The 27,143-nt window shown below is 36.1% G+C and overlaps 1 long non-coding RNA gene across 2 annotated transcripts in view; it reads left to right on the plus strand.

Annotated features, from left to right (window-relative positions):
* The first annotated feature begins 2,279 nt into the window (after positions 1-2,279).
* Positions 2,280-27,143, plus strand: part of LOC134732534 (uncharacterized) — a 163,723-nt gene continuing 138,859 nt past the window's right edge. For both annotated transcript variants that reach the window (XR_010115847.1, XR_010115846.1), the window contains exons 1-2: positions 2,280-2,440; positions 2,967-3,114. This is a non-coding gene — a long non-coding RNA (uncharacterized lncRNA). The remainder of the gene's footprint in view (positions 2,441-2,966; positions 3,115-27,143) is intronic.

Genomic DNA, 27,143 nt, shown 5'->3' on the forward strand with positions numbered 1-27,143 from the left:
GGTCTCTCTAGTTTTTATTTATTCTTGTAGTATTAGCAGATGATTTCTATAATGTTGATCAAATCAGATTTACGATCTAAGTTGAGTATTACAATCTCAATTAAATCTCAGAGAATCAAACTCCATTGCGGAATGGAAGTTTTTAGTTTCTTATATATGGCAATATTTTGTGAGATATTTTCATAACTAACAAAGTATTCTCATTATAAATTAAGTACATTTCTCCCTTAAGCTTCTTTAAAAAATGATTTTAGAAAATTCCTGAAATAAGTACCAAAATGCAAGATTCTAAAATATGTTTTGATAAATCAGAAACATTCTTATTAAGAGTTTTCTTTATTAATAAGTTGTACTTCTATGTTTCTAAAATATGTTGTATTGTTAAATGAAGCCAATGAAATTGATCAAGGGTTAGATTTTAGAATATTTCTGTCCAGAGCTTTGTTCCTCCAAATTTTGTAGTGTTAGAATTTTATTTTTATTTTTTGGCTACAGGAGGATAGAAGCCTAAAACATTTTAAAACTACATAATCCGTTTTTAAAATTACACATGTAAAATGATGTGCACACTCTGTCACACACACATGCACACAGAGCATACACACATGTACACACATTACATATTAATGCTTCTAGGACAGAGATTAATAAGTGGTAGAGGAAAAAGAATTACAGATACAATCTCAAAGCTTGTCATATTTCTACAAGGTAAATATGTATCTCAGTGATAGTGCTATCAAAACCATACCATCAGGTTAAAGAAGTGGGTAAATATTATCAGAATTTAATGTGAAAACAGGATTATATTCCTACTATTGCCTGGTGACATAGTACTCAACACATTTTTTTCGTGTTATTCATGTTAAATGTTAATCTGTTAATTTAAATTAAATTAAATTAAATCTGTTAAAATTGTTCAAATAGCTTCTCCCTAAAGTTTTCTTTAGTTCAAAAGATTCTGATGCTATATTTTAACCTACAGCTTACAAACAAATTTGGTTCTTTTGAAACTTCCATTCCCTCAATTTTAGTAAAAAAGAACCCTACTTTTATAACTTACATTAAACATTGGAAATAATGTATAACTTACTTATTAGTCTTAATTTTGTGAGAGAATTTAAGTACGTGTTTAAAAAAGAAAAAACAGAAATGAGTACTCATGATAAATAGTATATGCACCTAAAATATACTAAAATTAATGAGTACAAATACTCATTCAGCTCTCAAAGTAACTCTCCCAACTGAATAAACACGTTTAAAATTTTTTTACTGTATTTACTTGTGAGTTACACAAATCCATTAGTTTAGTATTTAGATAATATGATAATGATACATGAGACACAATTTATTTTAAGGATATTTATGCATTTGGGAGTTTAACATAACCTAAGTATACCTTAGAAAAACTACGGGGAAATATTAAAGATAAGGCTTGGGAATTTGTCCGCATAGTGTGGATATCATAGTGTAGGTATTCTTATTTCAATTAAACTAGCTGCTTTCAGTTTAAAAAGTAGATGATTTGGCCGGGCGCGGTGGCTCACGCTTGTAATCCCAGCACTTTGGGAGGCCGAGGCGGGCGGATCACGAGGTCAGGAGATCGAGACCACGGTGAAACCCCGTCTCTACTAAAAATACAAAAAATTAGCCGGGCGTCGTGGCGGGCGCCTGTAGTCCCAGCTACTCAGAGAGGCTGAGGCAGGAGAATGGCGTGAACCCAGGAGGCGGAGCTTGCAGTGAGCCGAGATCGCGCCACTGCACTCCAGCCTGGGCGACAGAGCGAGACTCCGTCTCAAAAAAAAAAAAAAAAAAAAAAAAAAAAAAAAAAAAAAAAAAAAAGTAGATGATTTTACATACAAGTTTGCACTTCTAGGTTCTCTTTTCAAAATGAGTTCAGGTATTCCCATCCTGATGCCTTAAAAAAGCTGCGGCAAGGCCGGGCGCAGTGGCTCACGCCTGTAATCCCAGCACTTTGGGAGGCCGAGGTGGGCGGATCACAAGGTCAGGAGATCGAGACCATCCTGGCTAACACGGTAAAACCCCGTCTCTACTAAAAATACAAAAAATTAGCTGGGCGCGATAGCGGGCGCCTGTAGTTCCCGCTACTCCGGAGGCTGAGGCTGGAGAATGGCGTGAACCCGGGAGGCGGAGCTTGCAGTGAGCCGAGATTGCGCCACTGCGGTCGGGTTTACGCGAAAGAGCGAGACTCCGTCTCAAAAAAAAAAAAAAAAAAAAAAGCCGCGGCGAGGCTGTTTCTGAAGATGGCGGGTATTCGGCGCTCTCTACTTCCTCGCCTCTACTCCTACACGCTGAGACTGACCGTATAACATTTCCGATTTTCTTTGATTTGTGCTATTGTTTTTCTTATAGTTAAGGGAAATGTGAAATATTATCGTACCTTTGTCTTTCAAAATTTAGAAAAATGAAAAATAGACCAAAGGTGAGAGTATACTTCATTGCAAAAACTTGATATCCTAAGCTAGTGTGTCAAAAGTGTACAATTTCGAGCATTATTATGAAATAAATTTAGTAAGAGCTATCACCAATATATAAGAAATAGATAGGATACAAAGTTTGATGAACTAAAAAGAAAATTCTGATTGTTTTTAATCAAATAATATACATGAAGCTACATGGAAATATTTAAAAACATGTTGGTAATGATGAGTCTGTAAAGCAATTTAGTGGGTACAACCTTCCCAATTTGCTGATACGGGCCCTGCCTGGTTTTGGGGGCGTTCAATCTGCAATCCCTGGTGGAGGACAACACCGCTGTTTCTCCGGACCTGCGAGTTTTTCTTTTAATTTAACTTCACTCACATTTTAATCAATCATTAGCTTATCTCCAAATTTTAAGTATGATTTTAAAAAATTAAAAGTACTTTACAATGTATTGCATTTACTATGTTTGAATAAAGCGTTATTTTGCCACTATCCCAAAGGATTGTTATATTTTTCTATTTTAGTAAGTTTATTGAAGACAAACAGGCCTTGGGCCGCTGCCTCTGTCTCTCCTGCATTCCCCACTGCAACTGCAGCCCACATTCACAACCAAAGCCAAACCTGTGCGAACTGAAGCACCACAGAACTTCTTTTAGGAAAGCAGAATGAAAAGTAAGTGTCATAATCTGTTCCCCCTTGTATTGTAGCATAAACTTTATCGAACTCACTGCAGCAAATACCTTTGTTGTTCATTAAGAAATGGAAATTGGTGTAACTGTGCCTTACCTTCCCGAGGTATATTTCTGGATTTGATTTACTGAATTCAAAGTTGAATGATTCACCAAACTTCTTGGTTTTCAATGCTTAAAGTCCCAAATAACTTTTCTTAAAATCAGAGCTGCCAAAGTTAGGAATGATTTTAATATCAATTCCCGAGAGATGTAGAAGTAGCTACTGTGCTATTTCTCGCACTTTATCAACCAAAGTCACCTTCACAGGCATCCTCAGGATGAAGACCTCAATAACTCTTAGGCAGTCCATTTCTCTAATGCACATTTGTGGTTGTCAGAAAATATTTTTTATATTGATTTGAATCAATTGATCAATGTTTTGTCCACCAGAACAACAGAAACCAAATGTATTCTTTTTCTAGTACTTTTCATTTTTAAAAACAATTACTAGAATCCCCCTGAGCTTTCTTTTGTTCTGTGGTCCTTCCCCCAGGACAGTGTGTCCAGGTGGCCTGCCCTTCCAACCCTCTCCTCTCTTTGAGACAACTTTGTCCATGTCCCTTTGCAGAGGCCCTGGGCAGAGATTCCTCCTGGGAGGTCTGCTCAGACCAGTGCACGCTGGAGCTAATGAGTCATTTTATATGGACTTGGTGATGATCTCAGTGTCATAAAAAGGAGATTCCATTATTTCTCTTTCAAATACAGTCCTAGCTGCTGAGGTGGATCTCTCTGATTCTATATTTTAAATTGATTTTTGAATTTAAATTGAGAGCTTTCAGGTCTTACATTTTTAGAGCCAAAAGAGAACATTCACATCAACTGGAGATTAGGGTTACTGTTCCAGATCGACTGCCAAATAGTTATGTGGACTTGAACCACTGTCCCAGTTGGCCTCCTGGGACAGCTCTTTGCTATAATATGGGAATAGGAATGTCATCTCCCGCTGCCTTACAGGACTCTTGTGAGGATCTAGTAAAGAATACCCATAAAAGTCTTTTAAAAAGGATAGAGAACACAAGATGTCATTGGTTTATACGTGTATCCTGAATCCACTCCTTCCGTATCATTGTCTCTTCATGAAAACCAGACTTCTCAAAAAGCTCTTGTATTATTATTTTTTTTTTCTGAACACCAACCAATACTCTGACACCATCTGTATGGACAGCAGTTCAATTCGATTCTAACTAACCAGAGTTAGAGAAAACCCCACGGGATCAGGGTCCAATGCCACAAGATTGCCCCCATATCACACGCCAGCCACAAAGAGTGCCAGCCTTCCTGGTGTCCTGCCAGGCCCACTACAAACACAGGGTTCCCACCATTCCCACCCCTCCAAATGTGACAACTTTTTAGAACAACTTAGAACTCAGGAGAACACTACACTTACTGATTTTTTGGTTTATTATAAAGGACAGTTCAGGACCAGTCAAATGGAAGTGGTGCACAGGACGGGCTGGGTATGGGGTGGGGGAATGACTGGAAGCGTCCACACCCTCTCTGGGCGCACCACCCTCCCGGCACATCCATGTGTTTGCCAGCTTGGAAGCTCCTTGAATCTCTTTGCTCGTGAGTTTTTATAACCCAATCTCTAACACCCTCCCTTCCCTGGAGGTTGGTGGATATAGCTGAAGGTTTCCAACCCCAAATCACCATTTGGTCTTTGGGGTGACCAGCCCTATCCTGAAGCCGTGCAGAGGGCCCCACCCTAGGTTATCTCAGTGGCGTAAACACAGGTGTAGTAGAAAGGGGCTTGTTATGAATAACAGAAGACACTCCCATTTCTGCCAGTCCCAAGGGTTTTGGTAGTTCTGTGCCAAGAACAGGAGAAAAAGATGAAGTACAATTTTTATTACACCACTGCTGTCCATACTGGTTACCAGCATTTTCTTTGGTCTCTCCTCAAATGACACCACTCTCCGCTGCCCCGTCACTTCCCTGAACAGTTCTCTTGGTGATTTTCTCTCCTCATCCTACTTTCCCTTTCATGAGCACGAGAAGTCTTAAGCAGTGAACCCTTTACCGTTCTTGAAGCACCTCTCACGGTGGAGACTTTAATACCACAACCTGCTTGTTTTCCTTCCATGCTTCTGACTCTTCTGCTTTGTCTCCTTGGCGGTATATTAATGAGAGAAGTAAAATGTTGCAACTGGTTTAAATGAGAATTTGATAGACAGATATATGCGTTCTCCAGGGCACAGGATGCATTTATATTGCTATGAAATGTGCTAAAAAGAGGATACCAGGCCTGAAGAACCCCTGAGCAGACAACACTAGTCAGGCCTCATAAGTGACTTCAACCTTGTTTGATTTGCAAACATAAGTGAAACTCAGCTTGAGCTATTTCTTGTAAATGCCTGTATTCAAAACAGAATTTAAGCTTAATCAGTCAGAAGTAGTGTACTCATTTATAATCCTATAACTGGGGACTTTCCAATGGGATAGATCAAATAAGGCAACTGTATAATTGAAACCAACCAAATGCTTTCTCCGATTTACTTCTGTGTTGTTCTGTGAAAGCCTCCTCTTTCCGCAGTAAAGCTGCTGAACCAGTTCTACTTTGGAGGTGCCCAATTCATGAATTGCTTGCTCAAATAAATAAACTTTTTTTTATTGTGCCTCCATTTACTTTCAAATAACAGTAATTATTTGCATGCCTATGGAAGGAAACATTGGTATTACTGTCTTTTTTTTTCCTTTTTACAATTTAAGCTCTAACTCTACAGAATTGTAAAATAACATAAGAATTAACCTAAAATGTACATTCCTACCAAATCAGATAATCACCCAGAGATCCTGCTAAAATAATTTCCAGAATTTCACTGAAAGGACACCTAGTCATTTCTTTCGACCATTTCTTGACAGTTTCTCCACTAGTAATAAAAATAATATTGAAAGAAAATTCTTAATCTCAAACAGGCCAAGGATGCCCGTAAGGTTTGACCTGATATTTACATAGGTGCAGAAGAATTTAAATTAACCATATGGGCATCTTTGAGTTTATTCTGTGGTTCCAAATCAATGAATTATTAAGCAACCACTAAGGCCAGCGAAAAGACTTATGACTAGGAGTTTTCACGAGGAATCTTAGATTGGTCTTCTAAAAATCCTTATTATTATTTGCTATTCTGTATTAGTTCGTTTTCACACTGCTATAAAGAACTACCTGAGACTGGGTAATTTATGAAGAATAGAGGTTTAATTGACTCACAGTTCTGCAGGCTTAACAGGAAGCATGACTTGGGGGTCTCAGGAAACTTACAATCATGCTGGGAAGCGAAGGGGAAGCAAGCACATCTTACCATGGCAGAGCAGGAGACAGAGTGAGCGAACAAAGGGGGAAGTGCCACACATTTTCAAACCACCAGATCTCTTCAGAACTCACTCACTATTACAAGAATAACAAGGGAGAAGTCTGTCTCCATGATTCAATCACCTCCCACCAGGCCCCTTTCCTGACACATGGGGATTACAATTCGAGATGAGATTTGGGTGGGGACACAGAGCCAAACCATAACATATTCTAAGACCAGGAAACTGACCACAAGAAACTTTATCCAATAGATTTCACCTGCATTTCCTACATTCAGGTGAATCCTTTAAATTGGCTGAGGCTCATCCTGTACCAAGAAGAGACCTTTGTTACTGCCTTTGATCCTGAGACCTTCTGAGCCAGGTACTTGGGTGCTTTTCCTGGAGCGGCTTTGAGGCTTTTACTCCACACATAATGTCAAACTTGTTTTTTAATAGTGGGATTGTCAGACTTGATTAAATGAGAATTATTTTCAAATATGATACCAAGTAAGTTCTTGAGCGTAGAATCAAATTGCCCAATTATATCCTAATAAAAAGGAAGACAGATTCTTAGTGCACTTATTCAACTATCTATACAGCAGTTTCATAAAACATTAGGAAATTTAGAAAAGCTTATGACTTCTGGGGAGTCAGTGAGAATCAGATGCATTTCTTAAATGTTTCATTTCATCAAGAACAGAGTGTATGAAATTGAGGGTAAGATTTGCCTCAAATCTTAAGAAAGCACTTTGATATATGTCTTTTAAAACTAAAAACAACATTGATGGTATTCTACAATACTTGCATTTTCCTCTCACCTATATAGTTAATTCCTGTTCTCAGGAATCCTGCTTTTAAGAGGAAGGTCTTGGCCAGGTTCAGTGGCTCACACCTGTAATCCCAGCACTTCAGGAGGCCAAGGCGGGCAGATCACCTGAGGTCAGGAGTTCAAGACCAGCCTGACCAATATGGTGAAACCCCATCTCTACTAAAAATACAAAAATTAGCCAGGCATGGTGGCAGGTGCCTGTAGTCCCAGCTACTAGGGAGGCTGAGACAGGAGAATTGCTTGAACCCGGGAGGCGGAAGTTGCAGTGAGCCAAGATCACACCACTGCACTCCAGCCTGGGCAACAGAATGAGACTCCATCTCAAAATAAATAGATAAATAAATAAATAAATATCCTGGAAAGCCTGACTCAGTAGATGGTTAGCCTCTGAGAGTTGGTTAAGTAACATCACCTCAGAAGCTTGTACATAAGAGACCATTCTGGAAGTATAAAAAGTTAAAGTTGCTGGTACAAACATTTCCACAAGGCTCTAAGAGCCCTCTTTTACTGAAGACAAACTGTGGTGTGAATCTTACATCGGTATCCGACATCGGAGTAAAGAGAAACTACCTGTAGATGACAAAGACTGAATGGCTGTGGCCAATTTATTATAATAACCAATGATATCAGAATGCGGAATAGGGGAATTCTCTATCGGGGTGTAGTAGGCAACAATTCCATAAGAGTTTGGCAATGTTTCTCCTGTGCTGAGAATTATCATCTACAGCCAGAGTACTGGCAAATCTTCTGGACCTTCCCATGAATTATATAATTTCTAAAATATTTATATTAATAATTTATATTAATAAATGAAATTGTGTCCTCGAAGTTCATACATCAAATTCCTAACCACGAATAGGACTCTATTTGGAGATAAGGGCTTTGTGAAGGTAATGAAGTTTGAATGAGATCGTAAGGGCAGGGTACTGTGATCATAAGAACCCCAATATGTCTGGTGTCCTTACAAGAAGAGGGAGAGACACAAGGAGCATGCTCACAAGAAAAGGCAATATGAGGACATAGTGAGAAGGTGGCCATCTGCACATCAAGGAGAGAGACCTTGCCAGAAACCTACCTTGCCAGCACCATGGTCTTGGATTTCCAGCCCCTAGAACTGTGAGAAAATAGGTTTATGTTGTTCAAGCCATCCAGACAGCGTTATTTTATTATGGCAGCCAAAGAGACTAATACAATTATATTTTTCTATTTAAATTTTATCTAGCAATAGCTGAGGATCTTTCCCAATTTAATAACGCCTGCTATGCAGCCCTCACCATAGTGTTGAGGTAATTTAAGAAATACAGTGCACATCACAAAACATAATTATTTGTAGCATCGCTCTTTTCATAAGGTGAAAGAAAAAATTTTTATGAAACCTCAAAAGAGATGTAGACATTTTATTCATTTTTCTTAATTTAGGATACAATCTTAGAAAGCCAAAATCTAAATAATTGTTGGTGGAGATTTGGGCATTTGTTTAGGATAAGATCATGAATACCTAAAAAACAATGGTTGGTTAATTCATCAAAATGACATCAAAATATTTTAAAGTAAACTTAGAAGTTTCCACAATTTTAAATATTCTTAGCTCTTTCCAAAGCTAGAAAATGTTTTATTTTTAGTAATCAAAGATACATTAAACACAGAAAAATTATTCAAGTGGGATAAAGAATCTCTATCACCTATTATCAGAATTTTGATTACACAAAAGATTAAAAAATGACTTTTCACATTGTAGGCAAGTCACGCGTCATTAAACCAAGGGAACAAGCACATCAAAAACAGAGTGAAATTTGCCAAAATATAAAATATTTTAGTTTTGTTTTAGATTAATGTGTTATTAACAAAGGCAAAATTCGACTTCTAAGTTTTGTTTTTCACTATGCTCTCTCATATTCCGGAAAGATCTGTCACTTTCCTAAAAGACAAAACTAATTCTTTCCCTTAAAAGACAAAAATATACACACTTGTGTTTCCCTGACTCTATTATCCTTAGTAGAGTCGCAATCACCCATTTGATTAAGCTTATTTCATAGAAAAAAACTGGGTTAATGGGGGAATAATTAAGAACTGATGTTGTACGATATTTACTGTATTACCAAAGGTCACAGGAAACACACCTGGTGACTGTGTCATCCGTCCTTTACATCTGCTTGCCATGGCAAAAATAAATATACTCATTGATATAGATGTATCCCAAGAGATAGCCTTCTGGACAGCATATAAAAATAACAAGCACAAGTATGTAAATTTATAGTTAGTGGTCAAGGACTCAACTGTTATACATTCATTAGAAATTACTTTGTTTTCTAAGAATTTTCCAATTTTAAGGGTATTTAACATTAATTAAGGTCTTAAGTAACCTAAAGAAGTTAGAAACTAAGTTAAAGCTGTCACACTACAACACATATTTACTATTGATAGAAAAAGTTTATCATAATAATAATTTAATTTAATGCAATTTTTCATATTTTAAGCATTGTGCAGAAATAGTTTTTATGATCGATAGACCACTATAAATTCAGAAATTGCAGTTTAACTCATATCATCATGAGAAAAGCAACCAAAATAAAGTGAATTATGGGTCAAATTATATTTAGTGTGGCTATATCAGAAAAAACGTATAGACTTTTTAATAAATGAAATTATTTATATAATTTGCCTAATAATGGAATTAGATAGACTTGGAATTTAAAAATGCTTCTGAACTGAAAGTTTTATAAGAACATTTTTAATGTTTTCCAACTTTATTGGTTTATAATTAACATGTAAAAAATGCATATATTGGGTTGATGCAAAACAGCAATTACTTTTACACAAACCAAATATTTAATGTGCAACTTGATGTTGTGACATACATGTACAATGTGACGCGACTACCACAAACAACTTAGTGTATGTATCTATTACATACCATGGTTATCTTTGTGTGTTTGTGGTGAAAATTCTTAATATCTATCCTCTTAGCAAATTTTAAGTATACAGTACACTATTAAAGATGATATTTTTAATCTAGTGTATTTAAAGTATTAGTTTATTTTTCTTTTTTTGAATTTGGAAAAATTGGATTTATATGTATATTTATCTTTAAAAGCCAATTAGAATAGTGCCTCTTTAATTTAAAGAGATAGAAACATTTATATCCACTAACTGAGGTCAAGACCTTTCATAGTTACAGAGCCACAAACGTGTTAAGAGAGCTCACAGCCTGATATCTACCACTTCAGCCACAAGTCGAGAATACACACAAAGATGCAAAAATTCGATGGCTGAGATCTCAAAGAGAAGTTCAGTTTCCCAATGTGCATGAAATTCTTAATTGATTTGAGCTCACAAGTAAAACAAAATAGACAATAAGAATAATAAGCCAGATTACATCACCTTTTATTCAACAGACAGTAGACCTACAAAGATCATCAATTTGGCAGATCATAAAGCCGAATTCCTAATTGCTTCCTCCAATGGAAAATAAGCCATCAGCTATGTCTTACTCAGCAACAAAACAAAATATAAAATTAGTAGGAAACAAAGAAACAGAGTGAACAAGGTTAAATATCTATTGCCATTTGATACCCTCTCTGGGAGGCAGGAAAATTGTTCATGGGCTTAAGCAATTCAGGAGGTCTGTTTCTTCAGCCCCACAGTTTACCTGGCTCTAAGTTGATGAACTGGACATTTTGGCAGATAATCTACCTCTGAACCGATTAACACATAACATTCACACAGGAAAATCACAATTCTCATGGAAATATCAAATAAACATATGTCAAATGTTATTTAACTCATCAGTTTAATGAGAGAACCAGTAAGATGTTGAAATCAGTTCTCGGAAATTTGTTTTTTTTTTTCAACCGAGAACTCCCCACTGACACCAACCCTATCAAAAATTGCTATTTGACATTTCATCTGGATGTCTTAAAAGCCTCTCAATTCACTGTGTCCAAAAAGGAATTCATGATTTTCTTTCCAAACTTCTTTCCTTCTCTTGGGGTGTTCACTACTTCTGGCAATGATCCCACTTTCTGTTGAATTATTTATGCCAGAAATCTAAGACTAATACATGATACTTTATCTCACTACACTTTCACCTGTCATTACATGTTTATTACCAAACTCTTTTGATTTTACTTTCTAAATATCTCTTACCTGTATCTGCTTCTAACTTAACCACGTTCATCCATACCATGACACCACCATCACCGTTTCATCTGGACCATATCACCTAGACTAAACCATTAGCCATATGTTTTTCTCATTGTTTTCACTACCTCAAGCATCTTCTTATCCCTCCAATTTTGTCCGTATATCAGCCAGAGTGATAGATACGATACTGTATTCTACTATTAGAAATCCGTAATGATTTGCCTACGATCCTCCCTCCTCTTATAATAAAGACCCAAACCTTATAACACTTCATCTCTCTTAGGATAAAGACCAAAAATCTATGATACCCTGCTGCTCTCGGGATAGAGACCCAAGCCCTCTATCTGGAGTACAAGGCTCTCTTACAATGCTACTTACCCTACCTTCCTCTCTTCAGTGTTATCATGAACCAGGATTCCCCTCATGTCCTGGTTCAAGCTTCCTTATTTCTTCATAGCTTTCTCAGCTTCTCATCACTGTATCTTAGAAGTGTATTATTTATTTATTTATTTATTTATTTTTACTTTCAATATTTTTCTCTTAAATCTCCTACTTTGTTGCCTGGTTCAAACCTATGATTATCCAAGTTTATCTCATTTTTATTTTGTCAGGGCCTTTTCCTTGACTGTTCAGGCAAGACCAAGTTATACCCCTCTCCTGATAGCACTTAAAAAACATTGTAATCTTGGCCGGGTGTGGTGGCTCACGCCTGTAATCCCAGCACTTTGGGAGACCAAGGTGGGTGGATCACGAGGTCAGGAGTTCCAGACCAGCCTGGCCAATGTGGTGAAACCCCGTCTTTACTAAAAATATAAAAATTAGCCAGGCACGGTGGCTCATGCCTGTAATCCTAGCCACTCAGGTGGCTGAGACAGAAGAATTGCTTGAATCTGGGAGGCAGAGGTTGCAGTGAGCTGAGCTGAGATCACATCACTGCACTCCAGCCTGGGCGACAGAGCGAGACTCAGTCTCGAAAAAAAAAAAAATTGTAATCTTACATTGAATTTTGTGATTCAGTTTTTTCTCTACCATTGCACAGTTAATTTCAAGAGGGCAGGGCCATGTCTAATTCTACTTATTATATTCCTACTGAATATTATGTAGTTGGCATATATTAAATAATTTCAATTTAATTTAATTTAAATAAAATGTATTTATTGAGTGAATGTATGACTTGCTGTCATGTAACATATTTCTAAGTCTGATTCTATCTTCTACTATACTAGACAATTTATTAGTTCCAAATTTGATGTATATATGTTATAATGTGATTAGACTCCCATAAAAAAAGTATTAAATAATAAAGAGAGTTAATATGTCATATCACAAGAAGGCCAGAAGTAGGAAAGTTGTAGTGGTTTAGCCTCTGAATCAGATGGGGTTATAAATTAAGGTCTTTTACTCACCAGCTGTGTTAGCACAGTTATATATTTACAGATCACTGAAACATTTTTTTTAAATTCAGTCTGCTCAAGAAAAAAAAAGGGAATGAGAATATTACCTTTCACACAGGGTTTCTTTCAGAATTACTGAATTAATGCATTCAAAGAATTCTTTCAATACTGTTCAAGCACTTCAATATTATCAATGACAGTTTCCTGCGGTATCTTGGATATTATTCACGTGGACCTATAAAGTGTTAGCCATTTAAAAGACATCAGCTGCTTTTGCTGTCTCCATATTTATTACAGCATTTAGGACTAGGTTCAACTACTCGTTACAGAAAATGTTACTGTAGTGCCTTAAACACAAATAATTTATCTTGTGCAAAAACATTCAGGGGTAAGCATTTCAGGAGAATAACACCAAGAATCCAGACCCTTTGTAACTTTCTGCAGTGGTTTTAGCACCTTCAGGCAGGAAAGTCAAGGAAGAGAGGAGTGACATTGGGAGACTTTGATGTACATATCACTGCCCAGAAGCAATCATTTCTAACAGTAAAAAAGGAGGAGAAATGAAGGTTTTTACCTCCACAATCTCAATAGTAGAAGCAGACAAGGCAGTAGGGGAAGTGAAAAAAGTGTGGTCCATCATATATCCTAGGTGTAGGTATTTGAGGGTGTTGACCATAGCAGTTAATTAGGGAGAGAGGAGTAGATCCTCATCTCTTCCACGTGTAAGAAGCTAACTTTGCCATAATTGTTTACTAATACACCCTTGGAAATCACCATCTTGAAAGGTTTTGTGAAATGAGCATTATTTTCTTTTGATACAAGATCAGACCTTCAGAATGATGAAGAAACTCATTTGAGGACAAGTACCAATTCAGAGCTGATGTAAAGTAGGCATTTTCAAGAAGAAGAAATGCTTCTCATGTTTGAACCGTGTAAGCAAGTCTTTATTTATTTTTTGAATCCTGAAACAGCAATTAGAAAAGAGAGAGGAAAATATTTCCTTTTCTGAAGGCTGCCAAGAATAAATCCTATTCTTATTTGTTAAAATAAAAAGAGGTAATAAGCTAAAGTAAGAATACACTAACCTTATTCTTGAACCCAGCCACCTCTAGAAAAAAACACTATAAAAGTGAAGCTAAGTTCAGTAATTTTTGCAGTCATTGCCTTTTTGTTGGCTCTAGTTATCTTTCAAGTTTTATTGATATAAAACATTAGTTGCAAGGACAACATTTCAAATCTATTATTGAATACCTAGGACACTCATGATGTCTCTCCACATTCTTGCCAAGGAATTGCTTTACGAATTAAACCACTTGGGGAAGTAGATCCTTTCATTCTATCAATTAAACATACAGTTATATAAGGATAGCCATATACTACTTTACATGCAAAAATTTAGGTCATAGCAATTTAGTAACTACCGCGTTACAGGGACTGGAACTTTTCACTCCCCCACTTCTTCTATCTCACCACTCTGTTGTATGAAGCTATGATTCTCCATTCAGAACATAACTATGTTAGTTTTTGAAACAGGAAAATATGAAGGGCAGACTCTAGAAATATCTGAATCACTTGGACAACAAAGTCCAAAACATGTATTACGAAAGTGAATTATCATGTTTGACTCGGTATGTTGCTGCAAATAAACAAAAATTATTTGCTCCATATAGATACTCCTTATATGCCTCAATATTTTATATACACTGAATATTTATAACTATCTATGAGCAGAATAATGAGAAAAATACTAAAAATCTAATTATTTTGTTCCTTTTCTTAATAAATGTACCGTTTCACTGTTATACCACTTTCTGGATTTTTATGTTTATTCTGACTTTATAAAATAAACTATTTTTAGAATAGTTTTAAATTAACAGGAAAATCACACAGAGAGTAATCTGTGCTCCATATGTGTTATATATATATTATATATACACACACACACATATTTTTAAATACGTATATTATATATATATTTTATATATCCTGTCCCTTCCCCTAGAAATCACTGAATTGTTTACTGGCTCTAAAGTTTTGCTCTCATTATTAAATATGTAACATATATTATATATTTATATATAATGTATATAAAATAAATATGTATAATATATAAATGTAAAAATATAAATATATATATGTATTTTTTGCCTGCTTATATATTTTTGCCTGCTCCAGAATTCCGTTCCATCCAGGATACCACCGAACTTTCACTAATCTTGTCTCTTTGGGCTCTTCTTGGCTATAACAGTTTCTTAGATTCTTCTTATTCACAGTTTTGAGGAGTGCTGGTCAGATATTTTGTAAAATGTTCCTTTCTTGGAATTTTTCTGATTTTTTACCATGATTAGACTGGACTTAGGGGTTGTGGGGATGGACTGTCATAGAGGTAAAATACATTCTCATCACAGCATATCGAGGGTTTATACTATCGACATGACTTACAAGTAACTATTGATGTCAACATTGATCACCTGGTTGAGGTAGTATTTGTCAGGATTCTCCACTGTAAAGTTATTTTTTTCCCTGTTTCTACACTGTACTTCAGCTATATCAATAAGAACTCATGGACATTTCTCTTGTACTTTGGGTTATAATCCAGTCTTTTTTATTTTTGCTCAAATTGTTCCAGCTTTGGTCATCTGACACTTTAAGTAGCTGCTATGTGCTTTTGACGTTATTGAAACTTGGTCTGTTTAGCACTTTCTTACTTGCTAAAATGTCAAGATGCTCCAGGCTTATCTTGTATATTACCTTATGTAGCTCCAGGATTAACTATTTCTCCAAGGTTTTGACAAACTCGTAGTGTCATGTATCCACCATTACAGTATCATACAGAATAATTTTACAGCCTGAAAACAGCCCTGTGATTCACCCAGTCAACCTTCCCCTCGCCTAGAAATTACTGATTGCTTACTGGCTCTAAAGTTTTGCTCTTTACAGAATATCATATAAATGGACTCACGGATATGTAGCTTTTATAGACTGACTTCCTTAATTTAGTAATATGCATTTAGGATGCATCCATGTCTTTGTGTATGTTGATAGCCCATTTTTAAATCACTGAATAATATTTCATTACATGGATATACCATGGTTTATTTATTCATTCACCTATTGAAAGGTATCTTGATTGTTTCCAGTTTGGAACAATTATAAATAAAGTTGCCACATGTATAAATATTCATGCTGCTTTTTGTGTGGATATAAATGTTCAAATAAGTTGGTTAAACACCTGGTAGCCTGATTGCTGGGTTATTTGATAATGCTACATTTTTCCTTGTTAAGAAACTGGCAAATTATCTTCTAAAGCATTGTTGCCATTTTGAGTTCTGATCAGCAGTGGATGAAAGTTCCCATTACTCTATTTCATTGTCAACAATTATTTTCATTATGTTGTTTTCTTTTTGGTGAGTTTTAAAATGTCTTTGTATATTTTATATATAAGTCATTTATTAGATATGTGTTTTGCAAATATCTCCTTTTAGTCTGTGGATTGTCTTTTTATTCTTTTAACAGTTTATTTTATAAAACATAAGTTTTTAATTTTAATAAAGTCCAACACATCTATTTGTTTAATTGATTGTGCTATTGGTGTTATATTTAAAAACTCATCACCAAATCCTAGGTCAGGCAGATTTTCTATTATGTTTTTGTCTAGAAATGTCATCGTTTGTATTTTACGTACATTTGTGATCCATTTTGATTTAATTTTGTGTAAGGTATAGGGTCTTTTTCTAAGTTTATTTATTTATTTATTTTTGTATATGGATGTTCAATTAATCCAGAATCATTTGTTGAAAAAACTATTCTCTTTTTCTTTCAACCTTTTTGGCTGTTTTGTCAAAGATTAAATGACTGTATTTCTGTACAATAATCATATGATGTGGCTGTGTCCCAACCCAAATCTCATCTTGAATTGTAGTTCCCGTGATTCCCATGTGTTGTGGGAGGGACCCCATGGAAGATAATTGAATCATGGGTGAGGTTTCCCCTATACTGTTCTGGTGGTAGTGAATAAGTCTCATGAGATCTGATGGTTTTATAAGGGGACACCTCTTTCACTTGGTTCCCATTTTCTCTTTTGTCTGCTGCCATGTGGGACGTGCCTTTTGCCTTCCACCAGGATTGTGGGCCTCCCCAGCCACGTGGAACTGTGAGTCCATTGCACCTCTTTTTCTTTGTGGATTGCCCAGTTTTTATCGGCAGCATGAAAGTGAACTAATACCAATGATATCTGTTTTCTCTATTCTGTTCCATTGATCTAAGTGTCCATTGATTGGCTAATATCATGCTATCTTGATTACTGTAGCTTTGTAGTAAATCATGAATGCTAATAGGACAAGTCTTTTGACTTTCTTCTTATTCTTCTTTACTACTGTATTTGTTTTTCCAGGTCTTGTGCCATTTGTGTGAAATTTAGAATCAGTTTGTTTCCATCTAAAAAATAGCTTGCCACGATTTTCTTTTTGTGGTTACATTGAATCTACAGATTAGGTTGAAAGAAATTGACATCTCAACAGTGTTATGTCTTCTAATGAAGAAACATGAAATATTGCTCCATTTGTTGAGATCCTTGATTTTTTTCATCAATGTTTTATAGTTTTCAACATACAAATCCTGTGCATATTTTGTTAGATTTATATTCGAGTATATCATTTATTGGATGCTATCGTAAATTATAAGATTTTTTTTACATTGTAATTCCAAATCTTTGTCTTTCGTGTATGAGAAAGCCATGGACTTTTTATATTGCCCTGATATCCTGTAACCTTGCTGTATTCACTTATTATTCCAGCTAAGCAGATCTCAGCTGCCTCTGCTGGATGAGGTGGTGCTTTATCCTATAACTTCTATTCTCTGATGCATCCAATAAAATTCATTGCTTTTCACTTTGTCCTGCTTTTCCTTGTAAGAGCAGGAATAATGAAGTCCAAGCTTTCACACATAGGAGATAAAACTGAAAGTCCACACATTCTAATTTAAAAAAATTTTCTGTTCTTCTGTTTTGCTATTCATATGTGTTTTTTAAATGTTTATCCTTGAGGTTTGAATTGTTTATGTAATGTAGAATCCACAGACAAATACAATTAGCAAATGTAAGCTATAATTCTTATAGTTTTAAAGGTACCTGTGTATGTACCCCACAAAAAATAGATGTCAACAATTTGGAGGCTACTTTTTATTTAAATAATTTTACACCTGCTTTCTCTTTTTTTTTTAATGAAACCCAGTTGCAGTTCTTTGAACACCAGGAAAAACTTCCTAGCAACCTCTGATGTATTCCTGCGTCTAAAGTAGAAACACAGCACAGTAGAGAATTGAAAAATTTGAGAAAAAGAGTCAGTTGTTGGCCACATTGACTAAGACTCAGGCACGCACATACACATACCAAAGTGATTAGCACTTTAGTTGAGCTCAAATAAGGAAGAAAAAAACCAGCATTACAAGAGTAGGACAGCGGCAGGTTACTACTAGCTCTGCCTGTGGTATTTATCTTCCATTTGATCAGAAATGTCAAATTCTGTTGAAAAGAATGGCCCATTTTCATGCAAAGCTTTAGGAAGCACATGATTTCCACATAGAATCTGGCCTTTGTCAGATATGGTATGGGACTGTAAAAATGACTTATTCCAAGATGAGAACACATGGGGTAGAGCTTTAAAACCTGCAAGCCATGCACCGTTCTCTTATTGAAGTTTTGTTAAAGCTGTTCCAGACATTTGCTGCCTTTGCTTCCATTTTTGGACTTGAGAGAGAAGAGGCATCAAGACGTCTGCAGGGGGGACATGAATAAGTGTGTATGCACATGCGCACCTGTGTGGATATGTCAAAATAATAAAGTTTAATAACTGATTGCTATAATTGTTAAATACAGCTCTACTAATTGATAGCTATAATTATTAAACAGCTATAATTATTAAATATTAAATTATTTTATTCATATAGAAAAAATCCTATACCTTTGATAATATTCATGTTTGCAAAATATATTCTTTTGTCCTGATAGCTACTCTGTTCATAATCATCTTTTTTTGGATACACAAAGAAAACATATAGACAAACAGGATCAATGTAAAATTTAACAATTCTATAGCAATACAGTGGCTAACTATAGCTACTCTAATTAATTACCTATTCTAGAGTGATCAGACTATTGCAGGTACAAATCCTAGCAGGGATAAAATCTTTTTATTTATACACTATATAAATAAAGTATGTTCTAAAACACTTGCATGATTTATTCCACGAATACTGCATGGATTTCATTGCATGTGAGAATTTCTCTGCCTCTTCTTCCTATTAACCATTAAATGTTATGTCATGCTGGGGATGTGAGCCCTGAAGCAGTGACAGGAAATATCTGCAAAATGGCAAATGCCTCCCATTACCGAGAGTGCTGATTACAAAGCTATCTTTATACGTGGGTTTTTCATGTTTGCAGCATATAATGAACTGGTTTATAGTTTTTCAAGAAGAAAGCATCTGTGGTATAGTAAAAATTACTCTGAATCTTGTATTGAAGAATCCAGGTTGCAATCCAGCCTTTGTTACCAGTAGCTGTGTTAGTTAACTATTGCTGTGTAACAAATTATCCCAAGACTTAGTGGCTTCAAACAGTAAGTATATGTTATCTCTTACAGATTTGATGGGTCAAGCATTTGGGAATGGCTAAACTGGACGGTTCTGGCTTGGGATCTTTCTTGAGGTTACAGTGATGATGCCAGTCAGGGCAGCAGCCACCTATAGGGATGACAGAGGCTGCAGCATGAGCATCCGAGGTATCTTATTTATGTGGTATTGGCAGAAGATATCCATTCCTCACTGGCAGCTTGACTGGCCTCACTTTCTAGCAGCTGACTTTCCCCAGAATGGGAGATACAAGAAAGAGAAGGTGAGAAGGAAGCCATAATGCCTTTTTGACCTAGTCTTAGAAGTCACAAGTCACCATTTATACACATTCAGTTTATTGGAAGTGAGTCACTAAGGGTGGTCATATTTCAGAGCAAGAAAACTAGCCTCCCTTGTATGAAGTGAGGAATGATATAAAAAAATGGATGTATTTTCATACCACCATAGTGGCCATATGAGCTTGAGTAGTTAAGCCTCGCTGAACATCAGTCTTCTCCACAAATGAAAATGACAATATCTACCTCAAAGGATTATTGGGGCTGTTCAGTAAGATGATGCTTCTGACATATTTTGTAAAATGTAAGCTACTGCATCCATGTAAAGTTGATCGAATGTAATGTCAGTGATGTTTTGTCATGGACATCACCAATGCATGTTGAGGAAATCTTGTTTAATGACTTCCAAGTTAGGCAGACACTGGGACTGTGCACCCTCCTCTCAAAAAAGAAGCATGCAAATCTTTGACTGTTAAAGTATATAGCATTCAAAGATTTTGTTGTAACCATTGAGAATAATAATGTAATTATTATATATAATTATTGAATTATTAAATTATATATAAAATATATAATTATTTAATTATTATATAATAAATCAGGTGCAGTGGTTCACGCCTGTAATCCTAATCCCAGCACTTTGGGAGGCCGAGGCTGGTGGATCACCTGACATCAGGAGTTCCAGACCAGCCTGGCCAACATGGTGAAACCCCGTCTCTACTAAAAATACAAAAATTAGTCAAGCATGGTGGCGCATGCCTGTAATCCCAGCAACTCGGGAGGGTGAGACAGGAGAATTGCTTGAAACCCAGGAGGCGGAGGTTGCAGTGAGCTGACATTGAGCCACTACACTCCAGTCTGGGCAACAGATCAAGACTCCATCTCATAAATAATAATAATAATTTGTTAATGAAAAATGTTAATTTCCAAAAAATGATAGAGTTTAAATATCAGAATTATTGATCTTATTATTTTTGGTGGATTGACCAAATATACAGACTTTGTTTTTCGTGTTTTTGTTTGTTTTCCCATGTGACAAGAGGCTGGAGACTGGCAGGCAGGCAGCATGAGCTTCTGCAGCAGGGCAGTTCTGTGAGCCATGGCCCCTCTGTTTCTGGGTAATCACCCTCGTCCTTGGTACCTTCCGCCTGCTCCCCTTGCAGCACTGATCCTTCATTCCAGGCAAATGGAATAAGATCAAAGCACAAAAAAAAAGTTTGCTGAATATGCCCTGTTTTATTTTAATTTCTTATTTTCAAATAAATTTAGACTTTTGGGAAAACTAAAAATAGTAGAAAGTTTTTGTATACTTTTCATCCAGATTCACTTAAGGATAACGTCTTTTATAATCATGGTATATTTATTGAAATCAGAAAACCAACATTCACTATGAACCAATTGGTATTAGTTACACTATAACTAATTATTATTAACTAATAGTATCATTATTTACTTATCCATAATACAATGATGGTAATAACAAAATATAGTATATAATATTAAATACGGCAATGTAGGATATTAATGATTGTACTACTGCTAGTTTTAGTTAATAATATTAACTAATTTACAGACCTTATTAAAACGTTTTCAGTTTTACCACTAATGTCTTTCCTCTGGCTCCACGATTCACAATGCATTTATGTGTCATGTCACCACTGTTGTCTGCAATCTGTGCCAGTCCCTCACTCTTTTCTTTTGTGAACTTGAAACTCATGGAGAACACTTGGCCTGTTATTGTGTATAGAATGCCCCTCAGTTTGGGTTTGTCTGATGTTTTCACATGACTAAATTGAGGTTATGCAATTTTTCAAAACTGCTGCAGATGTGATGATATTGTGCTTTTCCCATTATATGATATCATGTGATGTATGAGATGTAAACACGGATCATTGTTTTCTTTTTTTTTTAAGACGGAGTCTCGCTCTGTCCCCAGGCCAGAGTTCAGTGGCATGATCTTGGCTCACTCTAACCTCTGCCTCCTGGGTTCAAGCGATTCTCCTGCCTCAGACTCCCAAGTAACTGGGATTACAAGCATGTGCCACCACCCCCAGCTAATCGTTGCATTTTTAGTAGAGACGAGATTTCACCATGTTGGCCAGGATGGTCTGGATCTCTCAACCTTGTGATCCACCCACCTCGGCCTTCCAAAGTGCTGGGATTATAGGCATGAGCTACCATGCCCAGTGGATCATTTTTTTTTTTGATGTTTTGTTTGTTTGTTTGTTTTGTTTTTTATGTTGTCTGTCAGGTGTCTTTACTTTTAAGTGATTTTTTTTTTTTTAAATTTATAACTTGTAAGTATCTTCTGGGAAGGTATTTTTAGGCTATGGAAATATTCTGTTTTTCATCATACAGTTACCCACTAATTTTAGCATCAGTAATGGCTTTTGCCTGCAGTGACTACTTATGTAGTGTTTAATTTGATGATTTCTGTAGGGATATATAAATAAGCCAATGAGAAACCACAGACATCACATTTCTAGCTTAATTATGAAAGGTAAACGTCTCACTGGCAAATTTTAAAAAGTTGAGGCAATTTGGTTTCATCAGGAGAACCAAAGAAAAAGGGAGTAGTTTGAATTTCTGGTCATAAGGATAGTACTCTTGATCTTCTAAATATGGAAGCAACTAAATATGTTTACAACAGGAAGAACTAGATATACTTGCAAAATTCAAAGAGGAAACCAAAGCAATACAGCCAAGTTCTATTTGTAGGTCCAGTAGATCTTCCAAAGAAATGGCAGAACTGTGATAGGTATGTACTTTTAAAACTGGAAAGAGATGGGAAAGGTACAAGCGGATGTTAATCATGGCATAGACATCAATACATGATCAATCAAGTTTTACTTCTTGTTTTCATGAGAAGAAAAAGCTGTGATTCTTCTTTATTTATTTGAAATCACCGTCACTTTTTTTCTTTAAAAAAAGTCAGACTGCTAGGGCTTCTGTTACTTATTGGAAGATAAAGTTAAGGAGAGAAAAGGGGTGTGTAAAGTAAAAATACATGGCAGCTGTCCAACAAAGCCAATAATCCACTTTAGGGACCCCAAAATAGATTTTCTGGAGTGTCTGTCTGTGCACAAGTTTGTCAGCATTTGAGAGAAATGACTGAGCAGCAACACCAAAGAGTGTTTAAACAAACCAATCTGGATGTCAAAAGGTTATGTGCCGCAGAGGGCTGCTGGTGTTAATTCTACATGGATTAACACCACAGCCATTTCCTAAAATAGAAAAACTTGAAACAAGTGTGTGAGCTCAGAGACCTTTTTTTGTATGAAGTCTAGATGAGACATTTATTGTTTTCTTTGAACTGGTGAAGTTCTCTCTACTCAGTGCGACTGGTGAGGTTACATGAAAAGTCTGTGAATCAATCACAGGACCCAGTTCTGCCCTTAGACCTCAAGGAGAGAGGAGGCTGTGCTGGATCCCATAGTGTAGAGGGTCCCCACTCCTACCCTCTTGTGGACAGTGCACCCCTCGGCATAGGGCAGGAAGTCCAAGGACGCCATAAGCTAAGGGAATGTGCACACAATTAGCCTGTGTCTCCTGCACAATGCTTTCAGGGGCTCTTCCTTGCAGAGTACAGAGCTTATTTGCAAGAGCAGATTTCTTGCTTGGATTCATGTTCTTGTGTTCACACCACACCATCCCCAGTATGGGCCTCTCTGCAGCAAGGGGATGAGGATGTTGTTGATCTTGGGGCTAATGTACATGACCACTGGGACCCTCCAAGGTGTGGCAGGCTGGGCAGGAATAGCAGAGAATTCACTACAGGCGTGTGTGTGTGTGTGTGTGTGTGTGTGTGTGTGTGTGTAGGTAAGGAATATAGAGCAGGAGGCTTTCACAATATTCCAGATGGAAGACAGTGAAATCCTCCAAGCCCAAATTCAAATTATACCAAAAGGTATAAGTGTCAAGAGAAGAGAATAGGATATACCTTACTTGTTCAACAGATTGTTTCCTTTTTTATATAAAGTAATTTTAGGTGGTCAAATATACAGAAAATATAAATATATATAAAACCTACATAAAATTTACCATTTTCATCATTTTTAAGTGTGAAATTCAGTGGCTTTAAGTTCATTCATGATGCTGTACAACCATCAGTACTAATACAGAATGTTTTCATAATTGTAAACGAAACATTTGTTCCTATTAAACGCTAACTTCCCACTCCCCTGTACCCTCAGGCCTTGATAACCATTATTCTTCCTTCTGCTTCCCTGCATTTGCCTATTCTAGATCCTGAATATAGTGGACACATGCAGTGTTTTCCCTTTGTGATTAGCTTCTTTCCTGTAGCGCAATGTTTTCAAGTTTCATCCACGTTGTTGCGTGTATCAGTACTTCATTCACATAATTTTATAGATAATATTTCATTGCGTGTGTGTACCACATATTGCTTATCCATTCATTAGTTGCTGGGCACTTGACTTGCTTCCATGTTTTAACTACGGTGAATATGCTGCTATGAACATTGTTGTACAAGTGTCCGCTTGAGTCCCTGTTTTCAATTTTTTTGGGTATATAATTAAGAGTGGAATTGCTGGATCAGACAGAAACTGTATGTTTAACATTTTGAAGAACTGACAAGTTGTCATTTCATTGGCTTTCCCTTATACTATTTGCACGTGTAGCATGCAGATCTCCACTGTAGCCCTGGGTCCTGCAAATATTATTAGGGACAGGGCCTGACAGCAACCTTATGGATCTATACATGTAGAAAGTAAATCCATCCTTGTAAATGTTAGTCTTTCACTTTTTTCGCTTTTGCTTTCCGTATTATATAAATGAGAAATCTGGGTTTTCATCAGTGTTCAAACTTGGAAACTTTTGTGTCATATTAAAAAAAAATCCAAATCAAGCTGTTTTGTGGTATTTCAGATCTGACTGAAACCAGGAAGTAATAGAAATATAAAAAGAAAACTTGATCTTCTGAGGTTTTCTGTACCAAAGTAACTGGGATAAAAATTAAGCCTTTAAAATTTTTGACGTTCATATATCAATGCCACTGATTTCTAAAAAATATTGTATGACTAGCTTCTTTTGGAAAGTAAAAAAACTCAGTTCTCCTACAAGACTTTGTAGAAATTCTTTGTCTTAAATAACATAGCTTAAAAAATGAGCCTTTTAAAACTGTGAAGGATATCAGAAAGAAATGTGAAGAAAGAAGAAAAGCAGAAATTAAAAGAACGAACAAGAGCTACATTAGTAGTGAGACCCAATTTAAAGAATTTGGGTCCAGCCAGAGCCTTTCAAATCTTTTGAAGCTTATACAGTATTCTGATCCCTAACAACCCATATTCTTGAAAAATTAACCAGAAAACTAGCATGAGCTAAATGTCTTTATGTTTGAATTAGAGAACAGGGAAAGGTCTTGCTGCCTTCAGGGAAAGCTTTTAATCAGAATGTCTCTTCATCCTGGCTTTTGACCTTTCCTAACATTCAATTGTTTTTTCACACTGCTCTTGAAGGAGCCTGTGGCTCTAAGAAAGAAGGATGGATATCTTCCCCTTGCTTAGCATGGTTTATGTCAAGATTTTGCCCTTGTAAAAGCACCTAAATGTGCTGGTGACAGACAGAGAGGGATGATCATTCAAAAGTAGTCTCTGCTTTTGTTAAACTTTTATTTCAAAACAAGGGAGAGCACATCCTATCACTGCTACGAAAAATTCTAATTTCAATTCATAGGTCATTATTTTGAAATTATATTTTCTGATTAAAAACACCTATCTTTCCAACTACTATCCATCCTTATTTCTAGAGGTATCACCATGCATTTCGCACCCCCCAAATAACCTTCTTGCCCTGTAAAAAATGTTTGGTAAGTATTCGTATGTACCCACAGTCCATAATTACGACATCTCACTTCTCTTTGTTAAAAATTCCTTATGTTTACAGTTTTTCAAAGAGCTTTGCATCCACTAACTAAGTAGTCTGAAACTTTTGAGACAGCTTTGCAGAACAAGACACAACAACCACATGTTAAGTAACTTGCTCACGGTTATGTGATAATTATGTAAGATGCTTGGTTATAGGACTGGGTGCTAACGTATTTTTCCCAAGAAAAATAAACTTTCATTGCATCTAGTCCACACTAGGATGATGTTTTGGGCATATGTTCTTCTGACCATCTGGTAGGGACAGATCAGGTCTAAGGGACTTCTGAAAGGTTTAAATTAAATAGGATTCCCCTTTAAAATTTTGATAGAGAAATTTAGAAAAAAGTAATCAAACGCTAATTCAGAAGTTCTTGAGAATAGGAAAAATATTAGCTTATCAGGGAACTTCTTAAGGTTGTCAGAGTTTTACTATCACATTCCAGCTTCTTCAGTGCCTCCTCATTTTGGAAAGTGTTCAGGGCTTTTAGATGCAGTTCAGGACACCTCATATGTCTGAGCATACCCAGTGGTCTTTCTTAAAGATTATAAGGACTTAGCAGCAAATTAGCTTGTTTTTCACATAGTCGGAGATGGCTGAGCCTTAAGAATGCTGCATAACATCCTGAGGTGATTATTAGTACTCGGAAGGCCTCCCCACCTCTCTTGCACCTTTGATCCTCATCTTGCCCTTTTCCAAATATCGAGCAGCCATGATAATATGTGTGTGAGTGATTAATCAATTATTACTAAAGGATTAGTAATCCTTAACATCTGAGATTCTCACTGGATATTAAGGATCTTGAAAGTAGGAGAATAATCAATTTAAACCTTTAAGCTGTTTTGCTTCTGATACTATTCCATGTCTTAGCATTCAATGTATTTTTATTGGTGACTCCATATAACAAAGTGAAAAGAAGGAGGGTTTTGGAAAAAGAGATACAGAAGTTCACATTTTAGCTACCCGGTAACTGTAAAAACAAGGGCAATTCTGTATTGGGCTTACATTCATCTTTTCAGTGGATCTATTTAATTGAAATAGAAATAAAACACATATCAATAATTGCGCCAAGATACTGAGGGTAGTTTTTATTGAAAACTTGATCACGAAGGAATTGACTGAATTGAGAAATGAGAAAATTTCAAAGATACACATGCCTGAAAGCAGAAATCGTATCTTATATGTCAGACATGAAAATCAAAGTCAGCTGCTTGAAATATGGGACTAATAAATCTTGAATCTCTGCAACTGTAGGGAATAGTTATTGTTTTCTAATCTACCACACATTTTAGTGAACTTTTCTTAATGTTAAACTTTATGTTTCCTATACATCTTTTTTAATGTTAATTATTTTAATATGCATGCATATATTTACCACTTATTATATGGGAAGAAATAGAATTCTTAAGTCTGAGAAGGTTGGTAATCATTTACATTTCTGACACAAAACTGAAGGCATGGTTGAGAATTAGAATAATTAAAGTGGCACTAGGGGACAACCTGAAAACTGCGACTCCATTCTGAT

Source organism: Symphalangus syndactylus, chromosome 15 (genome assembly GCF_028878055.3).
Source record: "Symphalangus syndactylus isolate Jambi chromosome 15, NHGRI_mSymSyn1-v2.1_pri, whole genome shotgun sequence".
Classification (NCBI taxonomy): Eukaryota; Metazoa; Chordata; class Mammalia; order Primates; family Hylobatidae; genus Symphalangus; species Symphalangus syndactylus.